Source organism: Tursiops truncatus, chromosome 11 (genome assembly GCF_011762595.2).
Source record: "Tursiops truncatus isolate mTurTru1 chromosome 11, mTurTru1.mat.Y, whole genome shotgun sequence".
Classification (NCBI taxonomy): Eukaryota; Metazoa; Chordata; class Mammalia; order Artiodactyla; family Delphinidae; genus Tursiops; species Tursiops truncatus.
The window spans coordinates 54,777,155-54,796,057 of NC_047044.1; the positions used below are offsets into that span (position 1 = coordinate 54,777,155).

Below are 18,903 nucleotides of genomic sequence, written 5' to 3' on the forward strand. Positions count from 1 at the left end.
GATGGAAAGATATACCATGTTCTTGAAATGGAAGAATCCATCTTGTCAAAATGACTATGCTGCCCAAAGCAATCTACAGATTCAATGCAATCCCTATCAAATTACCGATGGTACTTTTACAGAACTAGAAAAAAAAAGTTTAAATCTGTATAGAAATACAAAAGACTCTGAATAGCCAAAGAGCAATCTTGAGAAATAAAAACAGAGCTGTAGAAATTATGACTGACTTCAGACTATGCTACAAAGCTACAGTAATCAAAACTGTATGGTACTGGCACAAAAACAAATACAGATCAATGGAACAGGATAGTAAGCCCAGAAATAAACCGACACACCTATGGTCAATTAATCTATGACAAAGGAGGCAATATACAATGGAGAAAAGACAGTTTCTTCAATAAGTGGTGCTGGGAAAACTGGACAGGTACATGTAAAATAATGAAATTAGAACATTCTTTAACACTATACACAAAAATAAACTCAAAATGGATTAATGACTTAAACGTAAGACTGGATATCAAAAAACTCCTAGGTGAAAACATAGGCAGTACACTCTGACATAAATCGCAGCAATACCTTTTAGGATCCCTATCCTAGAGTAATGGAAATAAAAACGAAAATAAACAAATGGGACCTAATTAAACTTCAAAGCTTTTGCACAGCAAAGGAAACCAAAAACAAAATGAAAAGACAACCTACAGAATGGGAAAAATATTTTCAAATGTTGCAACTGACAAGCAATTAATCTCCAAAATATACAAGGAGCTCATACAACTCAATATCAAAAAAAATTCTTTTTAATGGACAGAATATCAAAATAGACAGTTTTCCAAAGAAGACACACAGATGGGCAAAAGGCACATGAAAAGGTGTTCGGCATTGCTAATTATAAAAGAAATGCAAATCAAAACTACAATGAGTTATGACCCCACACCAGTCAGAATGGCCATCATCAAAAAGTCTACAAATAATAAATGTTGGCTACAAATGGTCACAGCAGCTTTATTTGTAATAACCAAAATCTGGAAACAACTAAAATGTTCTATAATATGGTAATGGTTAAATAAACTGCCGTACATCCATACCATGGAATATTATGCAATAAAAGGAACTGTTGATATATGCAGTGATCTCAAAATTCATATACTAAATGATTCCATTTATATAAACATTCTCAAAACGACAGAATTAGAAAGATGGAGAACAAATTGTTTGTTGTTTGTTGCCAGGGGTCAGGGATGCTAAGGAAGTAGGGGGTTGAGTGTTACTATAAAGGGCAGCACAAGGAATATCTTTGTGGTGATTGAATAGTTTTGTATATTGATTGCTTACACTAATAAACACCTGTGAAAAAATGACACTGAATATTCATATATACTGTACCAATGTCAGTTTTCTTGTTTTGATACTGTATACTACAGTTATTCAAAATGTAACATTTGGGAAAACTGTGTAAAGTGTACACAGAATTTCTTTACTATTTTTGCAACTTCCTGTTAATCTATAATAATTCCAAAATGAAAAGTTAATAAAATTTTAAAAATGCTGGAGAGGGTGTGGAGAAGAAGGAACCTTCCTCCACTATTGGTGAGAATATAAATTGGTACAGCCACTATGGAGAACAGTATGGAGGTTCCTTAAATAAGTAAAAATAGCGCTACCATATGATCCTGCAATCCCACTCCTGGGCATATATCCAGAGAAAACATAGAAAGAAAAAATATCAAAGGTCCATGATTTTAAAAAAGCACTCCTGGGCATATATCTGGAGAAAAGTATAATTTGGAAAGGCAGATGCACCCCAGTGTTTGTAGCATCACTACTGACAATAGCCAAGACATTGTACCTAATGTACATTGACAGATGAATGGATAAAGATGTGGTATATATATACAATGGAATATTACTCAGCCATACGAGAGAATGAAATAATGACATTTGCAGCAATATGGATAGGACCGAGAGATAATCATACTAAGTAAAGTAAGCCAGACAGAGAAAAGACAAATCATATGATATCACTTATATGGAATCTAAAAAAAAATGATACAAATGAACGTATATACAAATCAGTAATAGACTGATATAGAAAACAAACGTACGGTTACCAAAGGAGAAAGGGGGCAGAGAGGGATAAATTAGGATTTGGGGATTGACATATACACATTACTACATACACAAAAGATAAGCAACAAGGACCTACTGTATAGCACAGGGAACTACACTCAATATTTTGTAATAACCTATAATGGAAAAGAATCCGAAAAAATAAATATATATGTATGTATAACTGAATCACTTTGCTGTACACCTGAAACTAATACATTATAAGTCAACTACACTTCAATAAAATAAATTAAAAAAAAAAAAAAACGAAAACACATCATACCAGTCTCCTTAATTCTTGATAAGCCACATATAGTTGAAGACTTCAGAAAAAATTATTCAACTAATCAAAGATATTCACTAGTTAAACTCAGTTGAAACTGAGATGCTCCAAAAGGGCTGTGGAAATCAAGTAAAGAATTCATGCACCTATAGAAATGACTTTCATGAAGATTATCTGGCACAATTAAATAACTAGTTGGGCTGTTTTAGTCTCGAAAACTGACTTTAAATCTACATTCAAGACTCATTTCTAACTCCTGGTTACTCCTTGAGAAATGAAGCATATTGCTTGCCATATGTTTAAATATTCTGAGGAGAAAATAGAAAAATTTTTATGAGTTACTTGACTTACTCTAGTGAACTTCTAAGCAAGTATGCATCAGAAAGAGCAAGTATTTCTCATCTTTCACTTGAATATCCCCTACTCTCATTTTTACTTCTCCAGTCTGGTTCATAAGGGAATGAATTTTCCACTTTACTAACCTAACTGCAAGCTTTTGCTTTCCTTCATTTTTAAATATAAAAATAAAATAAAAGTAAATCATCATCTTTGTCTATATATACCCTACAATGAAATTTGATATCCTCAAACATTTCCTACAGTTTCAGGTCGATATTTTTCCACATTGAGTGGGATATTTCTCTCTGTTTCTCCAACTGGCATAAAAGTATGAATCTTTTAGATATCAACCCAAGATATTTCTTCCTACAAAGTCCTTGCCCCTAGTAATGCTACCCCTGCTAATGCTAGCGTAAGTACAGCACTGTTGAAAAGTCTTTGGTACTTAGAACATTATACAAGGAGTCACCCATGACTCTGTTGTTTCATATCTATCATATTCAGGCAATAGGAAAATCTTTGTGGCCTGGTCTCTGAAATATGTATAGATTGTGACAACTCATGACTATTTCCAAGCTCACCAATCTAATGCAAGCAGCCATAATTTCACATGAACATTGCAGTAGTTTGCTTCCACCTGTGTTCTTCAAGCCACACCTATCAATTTTGAAACCAGTAGCCAAGGTGACCTTTTAAAAACATAAATTGGATTATATCACTCCTCTGCTTAAAACACTCCAATAATTCCCACCTCCATATGAAACTACAGAGTTTGGTGCTCGTTGTATTTCTGAACTTGTCTATTCGTTCTCATTCCATTCCAGTCACACTGGATCCCTTGCTGTTTTTCAAATATGTCTATATATATATATATATATAAAGTTTGTATCTATTAATCCCAAACTCCTAATTTATCCCTCCCCCACCCCCTTTCCCCTTTGGTAACCATAAGTTTGTTTTCTATGTCCGTGAATCTGTTTCTGTTTCATAAATAAGTTCATTTGTATCATATTTTGGATTCTACATATAAGTGATATCATATGGTTAAAAAAAAAAAGAATGCTACCTTTTCAAGATCCTTGCATTTGCTGGTTCCTTTTACTGGAACATTCCTTAATTAAACCAGGTGTCAGCAAATAATAGACCATAGGCCAAAGTCAGCCCACTGCCTGATTTTGTGAATAAGGTTTGGGGAACACAGCTACACTCATTTCCTTATGTATTATCTATGGCTAGTTTTGCACTACACTGGCAGAGTTGAGTGGCTGTGGCAGAATATATGGCCCACTAATCCTAAAATATTTACTATCTGGCTTAGTATTGAAAAATTTACCAAACTCTGCTGTAGATAAAGGCATGGTTCGTGACCAGTTGCCACCCTGTAAACCATACCCCCAGTACAAACACATACACACTCCTTCATGACTTTGCTTAATGTTATTTATCCAAGAAGCTTTTCCTGACCACTCTCAATCAAATACTAGTCACTTTCACCTGCGTCGTCATTTACTGTCTCCTTACCAAGTCCAACTTTTAAAAATAGATTATATTTATCATCAGCCTAAATATCAAATATTTGTTAGAGTTTATTTCTTTCCACTAAGTAGTAAAATGAAGAAAGCAGGAACTTGTCCTGTTTTGTTCAACGCTGTATCTGTAGGGTCTAGAACAGAGTAAATGACTATATCTGTTACATCACATTCAAAGTCACGATTGAACACAACACTTTAAGTCAGGCAGATTCACAGAGACTGTGAAGGTGGATAAACTATAGCCCATATAATTCAATTACACACTACTGGGAACTATGAAAAATAATCCTACACATGAATAATTACACCATGACTTAACTGGGAATCAAATAATTATCAATGTATGTAACAAATATTAAATAGCATTGTTTGTGTACCCTGTGATAAATTCTGAACAATACAGACATGAGTCCTTCTTACATGCTTATAGATTATAAATGGAGGTAAGCAAAAATCTAAATCAATCAATGCAGTCAGGGAAGCAGATACTGAAAATAGAGAATAAAGGGGTGGTGTCTACTATAGCAATAGTAGTTGCAGTTGGCTCTTTTTTTAAAGGAGATTGTTAATAACTAGAATAGTTTAAAGGGGAAAATATTAGTAACTAGAGATCAAAATTATGTGAAGAACCCAGCCATATTGGGGAAAGAGCATTGTAAGCATATAAAATAGCACATAAAAAGGTCCTAATGTGGCAGAAAACTTGGAATATTCAAAAGTCTTTATAGGGCTTCCCTGGTGGCGCAGTGGTTGAGAGTCCGCCTGCCGACGCAGGGGACATGGGTTTGTGCCCTGGTTCGGGAAGATCCCACATGCTGCGGAGCGGCTGGGCCCGTGAGCCATGGCCGTTGGCCCTGCGCGTCCGGAGCCTGTGCTCCGCAACGGGAGAGGCTGCAGCAGTAATGGGAGAGGCTGCAGCAGTGAGAGGCCCGCATACCGCAAAAAAAAAAAAAAGTCTTTATAAAGGCATTGCAACTGGAAAGTAAGAAGCAAGAGACAAAGAGGGAAAGTAGATTTGGGAAGTGTATAGTGTCAGCTCATACAGGGGCCTTCTATGATATAGTAGGGTGATTGATTTTATTTTATATACAGTTGAAGCCCACCAAAAGTTTATAAAAAAATATATGAAGGGCTTCCCTGGTGGTGCAGTGGTTGAGAGTCTGCCTGCCGATGCAGGGGACACCGGTTCGTGCCCCGGTCCAGGAAGATCCCACATGCTGCGGAGTGGCTGGGCCCGTGAGCCATGGCCGCTGAGCCTGCGCATCCGGAGCCTGTGCTCTGCAACGGGAGAGGCCACAACAGTGAGAGGCCCGCGTACAGCAAAAAAAAAAAAAAAAAAATGAAGCCATGTTTTAAAAAGTTGATGGTAGTTTCCATATATAAAAAGGACTGAATGGGAAAGATGGATGTAGAGATAATTTACGATGCTGTTAGGAAAGTCCAAGAGAAAAATAATGGTGGCCTGGCCCAGGATGGTGACCAGATAGTAAAAAGTGGATAGACTTGTTGGGATACAATTCTCCATGGATCTCTCACATTTCTACGCATTTTGAGTTGTCTTTTGTTCTGCATTTTCTTTTCAAATATGTTGCAGGATAGACTTACAGAGAAGAAAGAAGTGTGCAAAAAGAAAAATCCAGAGATCTTCAAAGAGTCCATTTCAAGTATTCAGTTGAATACTGTTCAGTTCATGGATTTGAAGAAAATATTAGAGGTCAGAGAAAAGAACTTCATGAAAAAATTGGAGAAAACAGTATCTGGAGCTCACAGTATCTGGAATATTACCAATTTCCATCAGTCAGACTGGAAAACTTCATAATTCCATAATGAGGAGAAACAATCAATTGAAACTAACCATGAAATGAAACAGATGACAGAATTTGTGGACAGAGACACTATACAACAGTTTGATAACTAGTCTACATTTTTAAGAAGTTAGAGTACATTTTGAACATGTAAAGACATAGAAGATAGCTTAAAAAATCCAAATCTAATTTCTATAATTTAAAACTACAATGTGTAATGAAAATATACAGTATAAAGTTGAGAGATTAGACATCACAGAATAAAAGGTTAGCAGTGATTCTGAATACATAGTGATAAACACTACCCAAAATGATACAGAGAGGAAGAGAACTTTTTAGAAAAAAATGCAAAGAGCTTCAGTGGTGTGTGGGATAACAGTAAGTGGCCAATTCCCAAAATGAGGAGACAGTGAAAAAAATTAAAGAAATAATGACCATTTTTTTCCAGAATTGATGGAAACCTACAGATGCAAGAAGCTCATCAAACCAAAGAAAGGAAATCATGAAGAAAACTATAGGCACTGAATAGCAACTTCCCATTTCCTCCTCTCCCCAGCACCTGGAAACCACCATTCTATTCTCTGCTTCTATGAGTTTGACTATTGCAAATACCTCATGTAAGTGGAATCATGCAGTATTTGTCCTTCTGTGCCTGCCTGGCTTATTTTGCTTAGCATAATGTCCTCCAGGTTCATCCATGTTGTTGCAAATGACAGAATTCTCTTCTTTTTTAAAGCTGAGTAATATTCCATTGTATGTATATACCACATTCTCTTTATCCATTCATCTATCAATAGACATTTAGATTATTTTCATATCTTTGCTATTGTGAACACTGCTGCAATGAACACCAAAATGCAAACATCTCTTCAAGATTCTGATTTCTCTTATTTTGGATATACCCAGAAGTAGTATTTCTGGGTCATATGGTAGTTATATTTTTAATATTCTGAGGAAAATCTATGCTGTTTTCCATTTTATATTCCCATAAATTGTGTATATGTGTTCCAATTTCTCCATGTCTTCACCAACACTTGTTATCTGTTTTTTTTAATAGCCATTCTAACAGAGGTGAGGTAATATATTATTGTGGTTTTGATTTGCATTTCCCTGATGAATAGCGAGGTTAAGCATCTTTTCATATACCTTTTGACTATTTGTATATTTTTTTTGGAGAAATGTCTATTCAAGTTTATTTAGTCTATTTCTTTTCTCAAATACCATAAGACTCTGACTCCAGCACTTTTAGAGCATGTATCATATTAAATCACAGGAATGTGATGACATGTATCTTTTTCCTTCTATGAGTTCCTCAAGATTAGATGCCATATCATAGGAAACTTTGTATTTCTGGTCCCTCACTCATTGCCTGACACAAAGCAGTTGGTTAATAAAAACTTACTAAATGAATGACTAAAACTGCTTATGGGTGTGATTTATATTTACCTAAGAGTAACTTGATATTATGTATTAGCTTAACAATATCATTCCCTGAATACTCAGTAACACCTTAAAAATTACCAGTAAAAACTTTATTTCCTCTCATGCTGCACAAAATAACACACTATCTGACATTTTTTGTTATTGTGCTTGAAAATATTTTTTTATTTGACAGTATTATTTTAAATATTCATATAGGTTGCCTTCAGGGTTAGTTTTATTTAACCAGCAGCATTAACTTTGATGCCAGTTATCCTAAATTATGTAATAAGTTAATTTTAAACACAGGACTGCCAATCTTTCTAAATTAAGTTTAGGATCAAGGAGTGTGGTAAGGGTCAATCCAGTGGATTTATCTTGAGGTAGAGGAACTGCCTGTGGGGAACTAATTAAACAAGAGATTTCCAATCTATTTCCCCCATTCTCCGCCCCACCCTATGTTAGGCCTAGGACATCCTCATGTCTTATATGGATAGTGTATGAGCAGGGCTTTCAGATATATGCCCTGTTCCAGCATTTACTTATGTGTGAACTTAAATAAAGTACTGAGCCCTTCCAAACTGCAGATATCCACTTTTAAAAAGAAATAACTTTCTCATATTATTTTTGAGATAAAGAAATCAAATTGTGCATATAACATACATAGCATAAAGTGGCATTTAAAAAACAGAAATGTAGTTTCTTAATTTTGTTTGACTTCATTTTAAAATAGTTAAATATTCCTGAAATGGATAAATCATTGATAAAAGATAAGAGCTATAAAAATCTGTAACTAAAATATTGATATAAAAGGCAAATGATTCAAATCTACCATAGAGAGCTAGAGAAAGTCTTTGGTTTAAATTAACTCAAAATTTTTTCAAAAAATATAATGTACATCTTGAGAATCATTTCATCAAGCATTTCTTGAAAAGGTTAAAAAAAGAACTTTCTCTGAGGATAATTCAGATACTGTATTAAAAATCTTAAAGTCAGAAAACTCAAGTTCTCACCTTTAGTTCTCACTGCAATCTATGTGTTTGAATGAGGCAGTTTCCTATTTTTACCATCTTTGTGCAGGTTAGAACTAGAAAATCAAAAGGAAAATAACTGCTTGTCTTTTCCTCAGAGAAATCTTTAACAATCTACCCTAGAGCCTTCAAATAGCTGCCTGGAAGATGTCCCAGATGATATGCATATATGTGTATCTGTATGTAATTATGTACACATGAATACATGTGTGCATGCATATATTTATGTAAATATTATATATACACTATTTCATATACAATATTTTAATCGTTTACTTATTTTTACTTTAGAACACTAATAGAATGAGCTGGGCATAACAAATCATATCATATGTTTAAAATGTCTTTCATGGTAGATACAGAAATAGTTGATAAAATATCATTTTTGACTTTGCTGGGGAATTCTGGCTCTAAAAACTTCCAGGCAAAATTAAAAGCCTAGGTTTTCTTTAATGCACACAACCCGGCTAATTGTTTAAGAATGAGTTTTCTTAGTCAATGCTAACTGACTTCCTATCAAGTAATAATATTTGAAAACCTTGCAAATGATTACTAGAGCTCAACGTTTTTCCCAGTGATTTTAATGTGTGGAAAACTGGTTGGTAATCAGTCTGATAGAGCTTTCAATTAAGGTTGGTGGTATAGGCTGCCCTGATTAGTATTCTGCTATTCTTGTTGTTTAAAAATAGTTTATGCTCAAACATTCATTTTTGAATGAGGACTATGACAATTTAATTAAAGTTTAAACTCTAGTAGCCGTTGAAGATCATACATAATCCAATTACTTTTTATTCAGTTAATTTAATAGCAAACCACTTTGCCATAATCCCCTGATTTTTTTCTTCTCAGCTGTTTATCAATGGCCTGTGAGATATCTTAGAGGAAATCATATTGTAGCATAATTCTCAGCAGTCCCAGCTGGAATTAATGACTAAATAATATTTAATTACCACAAATTCTCTATCTCTACAATAGTTTGAAAAAGAGATAGTAGTGATATAGTTAAGAGACTTGCATTTAGTCTAAAGATTTGGAATTCCTTGATTTAACACCACTAGCTCGACTTCAAAACCAGTGAAAATGGAATTAAAATCGCATGTCAAGGTGTTGATTCATTTCTTTCCAGTTTCTGTGTACATGTTTATTATCATTTAAAATAGGGTAATGCATTATTTACAGTTCTGTTTTGCTTTTGCTCTTTATCAAAAACATTTATGTCATTAAATATTCCTCCATAATATTATTTCAATGGCTGCATAATATTTCAGTTTACAGGTGATGATTTTATCAATCTTCTACTTTTGAATATTAGATTGTTTCAAAATGTTTTATTATTAAAAATGACTATTCCTCTGCTTATATTTTGCATATTTTTTTTCTGAAGTAGGATTACTTATCAGATTGTATTTTAATATTTTTAACATATATTGAAAATTACCCTTTAGAAATATTGTACCAATTTATACTCCCATAGCACTGTATGAAAGGGCCAAATCTCTAAATACTAGTCATTAATTTTATGTATAACAGTTAAGTTCTGTTACTATACTACATGACATTAGAAGTAACACAAGATTTTTGTATTTGCTGTATCCGTCACACCTTTGTGCTTGTATAACAGAAACAACTGAATTACATCTTTGTATTATATTATTTTGAGAAACATTTCTCTATAAATCTTAGGTTAAGTTATGCTATGGTGGAAATAACATTAAGCCCTGAATCTTGATGGCTTATACAATAATAGATGTTTACCTCTGCTAAGTTGCTGTTCAATATCCACTTTACTCCAGAACTAGGCTGAAAGAGCAGCCCTTATCTGGAATATTGCCAGGCCCATAACTGAGGGAAAAGGGAGATGGTGGTATCATGCAATGACTCCTAAAATTTCTGCCTTGAATTTCTACATGACACTTGTCCACACATTCATGCCCAAAGCTAATAAGGTGTCTATGCCTGATATCCATGAGATAGTAAATATAATTCTCCCATAGTGAGGGCCAAGAAAGAAAGAACAGTAAATATTTTGACAATACTATAATCTAGCACATATAGTTCATGAAAGTTAATAAAAAATTAATTTAACATTATTTACTTCAATGCCTAGACCATTTAAATAGGTGGAGTTTTGATCCAGAGGTTGACAGCTTATCATACAGGTCAACTGAATAGAACTGGTAATTAAGAGAATCCAGCTACAGTTTCTTCTCTGATTTGCGGATCTAAATTAGGAGTTTTCACAACAATATACTGTAATTATATTTCAATGGAAAAAGAAATGAAAATCAAATTAACTATGTTATCATATGGAATGCCTGCTTCAATTAAATAAATTATTTTTTAAGTAATTAACCAAACCTAGACCGACACGTACATTCTCACACACACAGACACCCCATAGATGTATGTATATAATTATATATTTTATACACTTAAATTTCCTAATACTAGTACATCTCGCTTCCAAAGTCAGTCATTTGAACCAATGACTCCTTTAATCTTAAGTCTTAGTAGAAAGTGAATATTAAGGAGTAAGTACCTCTCTCTTCTGATGGAAGAAACTTAGGAGAGGAAGAAAGTAAGAGATAGCCCTACTTCCGATGCACAGAGGCAAGGCTATTGAAAAAAGAATTACAAGAGGATTAAGCACCATAAACTGAGTCTAAGGTGTACTGAGTCTCAGTACATTCTACTTATTCAGAGGATGTTCTGATGCCGAATACAACTTCCTCAGTTCTCCCTAAACAGAAGCCTTGACGGAACTTCTTCCCAGCTAAATCAGAATCCATGACCACTATTATCAGTTTTCAGCTCTCACTACCCTAAACAAATCTAATAAGGTTAGTATTCAGCACCCTGGTGTAGCAGTGATTTTTCCCCACAGGGGGTTCTGAGCCACACATTTTCACATGACAATCATGTTCCTGACAAGAAAAGTCTATGTCTGATTGAGCTGACAAATTCTAATGCATGATAAACCACCTAAGAGAAAGAAGCTGACAACTGGAAGATTCAGAAGCTGTATAATATAGAATAAAGAAACATATAATCTGGACATTATAGCAAACTAGTCAGTGTATCTGTTATTCCACTGATAAAATAATTTGACTGATCTGCTTAGGTAATGTGCCATGGTTACCTTTCCTAAGCTTTCTAGGAAAATAAATACCAAAATTAGGCACGGATATGTGAATTTCTTTTATGTATGACCCAAGACTTGGACTAGCTGCTCAGTACCAGGTTTGGGCTAACTGGTTGATCAATGATCTAATTTAGATTCTATTTTGCTAGTCACTGTTCTCTTATGTCATTCAGTCCTAATATCTGTATTTTTTTTCCTAGACTACCAAATTTCTATCTTCAGAATTCTCTATGTCCACATCTTGATAACCTTAGAAACTTCATAGGGGGAGAAGAATACACCACACCATAATGTACCACTTTGGCATATGGATTATTTCAAGATTGAAGACAACTGGGGCCCAGCAGAACCAAGAAGACCTTTTTACCTCCCACTTAACTGCTTAAAAGGATTTAGGTAGGGAGTCTGTACCAGGAAGCCCTACTTTGATGGACAGAGGTAAGGCTGTTAGAAAAAAGGAATTACAAGAGGATTAAGCACCATGTATTGGGTCTAAGGAGTTGTCTCACTGCTTTCTGCTAATTCAGAGGATATTTACTTATTCAGAGTTCACTACATTCTGCTTATACAAAGGATATCTATTTATTCAGAGCTATTACCAGAGATACTTTTTATATCAAAAAGACTTACCTGCATGGCATGGCAAACATCTGTCTACCAAACATTTGCTTTTCTCACCTTCCTGTGAATTGTCTTTTGCCCTATTTGAAGCCCCAACTCCTAACCCCCTCTAAGCTCAGAATGGTATATAAGCCTCAGTATCCTGACTGCCAGGGAGTCTCATACACAGTTTTTCTCCTGTTAATCTGTCTTCTGTCAATTTAACTATTAGACCAGCCAAAGAACCTAGAAGGAAAGAAGGGAAGTTTTCTGGCCCTACACCTTGGAAACTTTGGAAACTTTGGGGGAAATTTCCTGAACTTACTATTGTTCTTTGAAGGATTATTTCAATCCATATTAATGTCACCACTGTAGATGAATGAATTCATGGCCCCTCATCTAAGTCATTATTTACGAAACCTACATCTTCAAATTTTATACTAAGTCCAACCAGAAACCTTTACCTGCAATATTATCATGTATCATTATTCTTAATTTTTAACGATAATGTTATTCGGGGAAATATGCATGCAACACTAACCTTAATCACCATATGACTCTTGATAGAATTAGCATCATCACCCTTCTTCCTAGGTGGCTTCTAATGTCCGATTGGTCAGGTAAAAATCAGTATAAAATAATAGTGCCTACAGGTCATTTTCTGTATTACTAAAGCTAAGGTTCTAGCAATGAAATACTATTGTTTACTTTTTATTATATCAGTTCCAAAGACTCAGATTTGGGAATGGTGGATGTCACAGTATGTTCAGGCTATATAACAATATACCACAGAACAGGTGGCTTATAAACAACCAAAATTTTTCACAGTTCTTGAGGCTGGAAATCCAAGATTAGGGTACGAGCATGATCTGATGAGGACCCTCTTCCGGTTTTGCAGACTTCTAGCTGTAGCCTCACATGGTAGAAGGGGCAAGGGATCTCTCTACGGCATGTTTTATAAGTGCACTGATTCATTCATGAGAGCTTGCCCTCTTGACCTAATCACTTACGTCCCACCTCCTAACACCATCACATTGGGCATTAGAATTTCAACACATGAATTTGGGGGAAAACAGTCAGACAATAGCAGTCGGTGTAAGAGATATATTATATATATATTATATATAAGTATATAATATATAAGTATATATTATATAAGTATATATTATATACACACACACACACACACATATATATATATATATATATATATATATATATAGTCATCATATTATATGGTCAGTTGAGATTTCAGAATTATCTTAGAAAGAGGGGTGATGGACATTCCAAGAAGAGAAAACCAAACTGCTATTCTCAGAAAGCTAAAGTGAAACAAAACAATTACATAGTAATCATGCCAGGGAAATGAGTTGTGAAAAATGTCATAAATGTATTATTGTCCCCTAATTTCAGTGCCACTTCCTTAGGGAAAATTATTTGTATTTGTCCCAATGACTTCAGACTTCACAAAATGACTTTCTTCGTCCACTGAAATAGGAATGGAAGTGACATGTATCTTGAGCAGAAGATTTAAAAGCCAGATCATATTTCATCACATTTTAGATATTCTCTGCAATGACAACCAATAAAGTTCCAGAAAGAGGCTATTCATTTAATCTAAGTCCTGCAGTAAAGATGATGTGGAACAGAGCCTAAGCCAACCAATGACAGACATGTGGCTGGAAATAAGTATTTGTTGTTGTAGTCCTTTAATATTGTAGGTTGCTTCTTAATACAGAACAATCTAGCCTATTATAACTGATACAGGGATGTGATAATTAATATAAAATATGAAATTTGTATAAAACATGAAATATGAAATAGTTTTAAAGAACTGAAATTTAGATACTATTAAATATTTATCAGAGATGTCTACTAAAGTAGATCAAGTTGTATAGTAGAGGACCTTGAAAGTATCTGTTTAAATAAATAATACTATATATTTAGGTTGTGAATTTTTAATAATAAGTATTTCTAAAGTACTTGAGGCTAACTGAAACCTACTATTCCAAGTAGTATAAATGCAACTGTTAGAATCATGCACTACTTAATTAATTAACCATTTACTATCGGATAATTCAATGACTGGTTCCTCAACATTTGGTATGAATTACCAAAACTGAATAAATGAAGGCTACATGTATTACAGATAAAATATGTATGTTTGTTGATTTCTCCCAAATATCTGGAGCTTTACAAACAACAGATACACTTGAATAGGAGTCTTAGTTCTGCACTTGGTTATCAGTTGTATAATACTGTGGAATTTATTTCATTATCTACCTCAGTTTCCTTAACAAAACCTATTTATCCAATAGAATTTGTGATACTTTTAAGCTTTTGGCATCGTGTCTGCTAGGTTCTTGATAATCAATAGTAAATAAGTAAAACTCATGTGTTGACCTCACAGGATTTAGATTGTAGTAGAATAGACAGATAAAAAACAATTAAATAAATAGATAATTAAAACTGTATAAAATGATAGTAAGAGATAAAACAGAGACTGACAGAGAGATCCTATTTAGATAAGGTGTCAGGACGGACGTTTCTGAGAAGATGACTTTTTAAGTTAAGACATGAAGGGTGAGGGGCATGGAAAGAAAAGGGTGGAATATCCTTTAAGAAAGACACAATAACATTTGAGAAGGACCTAAGAAGGAAAAGTCCTTGGCATGCTCTAGGAAAAGGAAAAAGGCCCAGATGATCTGTGTACAGAAAAATATGATATCTGAGAGGTAGTTAAAATCCTCATAAGCTATGACCAGGAACTTGATTTTAGTCTAATTGTGATGGTGCCTTTGAAAGGTGCTAAGCAGGGGAAATGATAGTATTAGATGTATGTTTTTTAAAAACTACTTTGAGTAATACACAGAAGAGCCTGATGAGGGGAAGTCTTTACCACATTATAAGGCACACGTGCAATCTCAGTGGCAAACGGTATGCATTGATTACTCACTAACACATCTGTGTGTCGGCTGGACAGCTCCAGTGGCTCTGCTTCTTCCTACATATTAAGTTCATACCTACTCTACCTCACATCCTTGAGGCCTGTATGTAGGGCCATCAGGTATATGGGGCATGTACTTCCCAGGGTGGAGACAGGAATCTCCCAGAGAGGTAATAGAAACAAGTGATTTTACTTAAGGTGGAGGCTTGCAACTTACACCAGATTATTTCATATTATATTCCATTAGCCAAAGGACATCACATGGACAAGGCCATGTGTGTGGAAAAACACACATGGTATGGGGAAATACAGTCTTTCCATAGAGAAAATGGGTAGGAAAGGAGAGAGTCCATATGCTGGGCTTACCTAGGTGAGGCTAAGGTTTGTTCCTTATGAATATTTACTGAACAAAAAAACCAAACTCCACAAAAGAGCAAAAAATGAACGGTAATAAATCTACCTGTTCAAGTTAGAGGTGATAATGGTAAAAATGGGTATATTTGAAAACAAAGCCATCGTATATTTAATAACTTACTATACTCCAGGCAATATTTATGTACTTTACTTTTATTAATTCATCTAAGACTCATAACCACCTATGAGTAGATTTGAAAACTAAGATTCAGACAGGCTAAGTGGTTTTTCCATTATAGCTTGTAAGTGGAAGAGCTAAATTTTAAAGTCAAGCAGTTTCTGCAGAACTTGAAATCTTAACAAGTGGCTAGGAATATTACAAAAATTAAATGAGTGAAGTATGTAAAGTGGTTAATAGAGTGCCTACCATACAGTAAACACTAAATAAATGTTATCATTACTAATATTTAGGAAAGAAAAACGATGATTTGAACAGCATAATCCCTGATCTCAGTAAATGTTCAGATTTAAATGAGGCAAGGTGGTATCATATGGAGCATATTTAAAACAAATGGAAAACTAAAAGACTCATCTAATCTTGATCAAACAGGTTGTATTAACTCTATGTTAGGAATGAAAACTTGAGGTTTATAAAGCTTATGTAATATGCTAGGATCACACAGTTTATAAATATGACCTCTAGTATAACCTGAATTCAAGTCCAGGGTTCTTTCTCTAAGAACACTGCTGGGCAGTGTTGTTTCACCACCAGCAGACAGTCACAAAAGAAGATAGAATAGACATACATACACAGAGACAAATGCACACCCACACAAACTTAATTATTCAAGCTTATCTATCTCTCTATCATACTAAGAAACTTTGACGATTCAATATACCATAAAAGCATGTATATGGGATATAACAGGGTGGGGTTTCTTTTGATTACTTAGCAAGTAAGCAAGCAAGGAAGCTACACTAGAAATGCATCAGTGGTCTGTGTGATGAGAATGTTCCCCATAGTAATACTCTAACATGAAAGATACCTTCTCATCCTCCATCCCCAAATGCCTTTCCTTAGATGATGAGCCTTGGGGATCTTTGAACTCGCCAGGTAGAAAGTCCTGGTGCATTTCCAAGGTAGGTGATTTACAACCCTTGCTTCTTTAGGACAGATCTTCTCAGTTGACATGTAGGGACTATCATGGCACCAGAGTTCTGCCAGATTTTAAGTTCTTTAAAAGTGGCACTTGCATTTGTCTTGCTCCATCTCTAGAAGAATGCCAGGCCCAGAAATGTGCTCAATAAATATTTCTTAAATGAATGAATTCAGGAATGAATGAATCCATAGGTTCTCAATCTACAGATGTAAGATCAGTTGATGTGAGTACAGGCTATGGATATATATGCTTTAGATAGAAAGATATGGTGTGTACAGGTAGAAAGCAGAGTGGTGTAGCTGAATGTGAGCAGCTTTGATGCCTCAAAGGGTCTGAAGAAGGTGTTTTCCTGCTTTTAACTCAGATAAGACATTTCTGATTTTTTGAGTTGACTTACATACTGCAGATCAGTTCTCACCTTGTATACATTCTTGAGATACCAGAGCATCATGCACTATAGATGATTCTGTTTAGAATTTTTTTTTTCTTTTTTTTTTTTGCAGTACGCGGGCCTCTCACTGTTGTGGCCTCTCCCATTGCGGAGCACAGGCTCCGGATGCGCAGGCTCAGCGGCCATGGCTCACGGGCCCATCTGTTCCACGGCATGTGGGGTCCTCCCAGACTGGGGCACGAACCCGTGTCCCCTGCATCGGCAGGCGGACTCTCAACCACTGCGCCTCCAGGGAAGTCCCTTTGTTTAGAATTTACCTCTCATAGATAATGATCAACTGTGAAAGTTTTGGTATCATTGTGTTTATGGGTGGGTGTGAGAAACAGTGGAGTGGAAGCTATGATTGCGAGAAATAATGATGTCATTTTTTTCGAGCGTAAAGAAAGTTATTAAAATAAAATTCTACTAGGGTGAGTTAAAAATATATGTTGTGGGCTTCCCTGGTGGTGCAGTGGTTGAGAATCTGCCTGCTAATGCAGGGGACACGGGTTCGAGCCCTGGTCTGGGAAGATCCCACATGCTGCGGAGCAACTAGGCCTGTGAGCCACAACTACTGAGCCTGTGCGTCTGGAGCCTGTGCTCCGCAACAAGAGAGGCCATGACAGTGAGAGGCCCGCACACCACGATGAAGAGTGGCCCCCGCTTGCCACAACTAGAGAAAGCCCTCGCACAGAAACAAAGACCCAACACAGCCAAAAATAAAAATAAATAAAAGAAGGCTCAACATTAAAAAAAAAAAAAAAATATATATATATATATATATATATATATGTTGTGCTCTTGCTAAAAGACATAACACTGAAATACTGTTTTCATACATGGCTGATGCTTTTCAGTTGGCACTTGGTCACTCAGGGCTTACAGAATATGAACACCCTGAATGATAGGACACATTGACCAAGGACACATCATTGACATTACGATCAGGTATCAGGTATCAGGCACTCCCACACTCACACACTCAACTTGGATAATTTTATGGGTCTTGTCAATAGCTCGGGCAGACCCTGGATTTGTGGGGTCACAGGCTAATATGGTTTTGGACTCCTCTTTCAAAAAAATAAAACAAAATAATGAATATAACAGTATTTGCATCATTTAGGTTAGAAAAGCAATTGTAGAAAATTATAAATATCTTACCATTTTACAAACATATTTGAATATATGTACACATCGCTAGGGTCCTTTCCAGGGCCACGCAAAATATCCTTCCCAGGAGAGTATGAAGTTTAAACTTCATTTGTTCATGGTAAATCCATCTCTCCCAGTAAAGGATGCCCATCAACAATGTCCAGCCACACTCTCCTATTCCTGGGATCAGATGAGAAGTGAGACTAGATAGAGCAGAGCTTGAATCCTACAAATCTGACCAATATTCCTGAGGTCGAAAAGAATTTTCAAGTGGATATGACATGTTGACTATATAGGCCGTCCAACTAAGAGCTTGGGAAGATGTAAGAAAAGGTGAATATGTAAGCCCTGCCCAGAATATGTTTTATAAACCATGTGCTTAAACAAGCAAGAGGTATGGCATTTGAGCAGTTTTGTAAAGCTACGTTCCTGCTACTAATACAAGATTTATTCTTTCAAAACACTCTTTTTGCAGAAGTTATTGATTTGTCTATTTTATTGTCAATAAACCATACGGCTCCAGAATTCAGAGTCATGTAGAGTCATTTGCATTTGAGAGTTAGTAAAGATGTAATTGCTTTTACTTCTGATGTCACATTATTA

The 18,903-nt window shown here is 35.3% G+C and overlaps 2 long non-coding RNA genes across 2 annotated transcripts in view; one reads left to right on the top strand and one right to left on the bottom strand.

The window, feature by feature from the left end:
• LOC141275853 (uncharacterized) overlaps nucleotides 1-18,903 on the bottom strand; it is a 205,814-nt gene that overhangs the window by 64,575 nt on the left and 122,336 nt on the right. The window lies entirely within an intron of this gene.
• LOC141275778 (uncharacterized) overlaps nucleotides 11,890-18,903 on the top strand; it is a 28,134-nt gene continuing 21,120 nt past the window's right edge. The window contains exon 1 of the long non-coding RNA XR_012324070.1: nucleotides 11,890-12,095. This is a non-coding gene — a long non-coding RNA (uncharacterized lncRNA). The remainder of the gene's footprint in view (nucleotides 12,096-18,903) is intronic.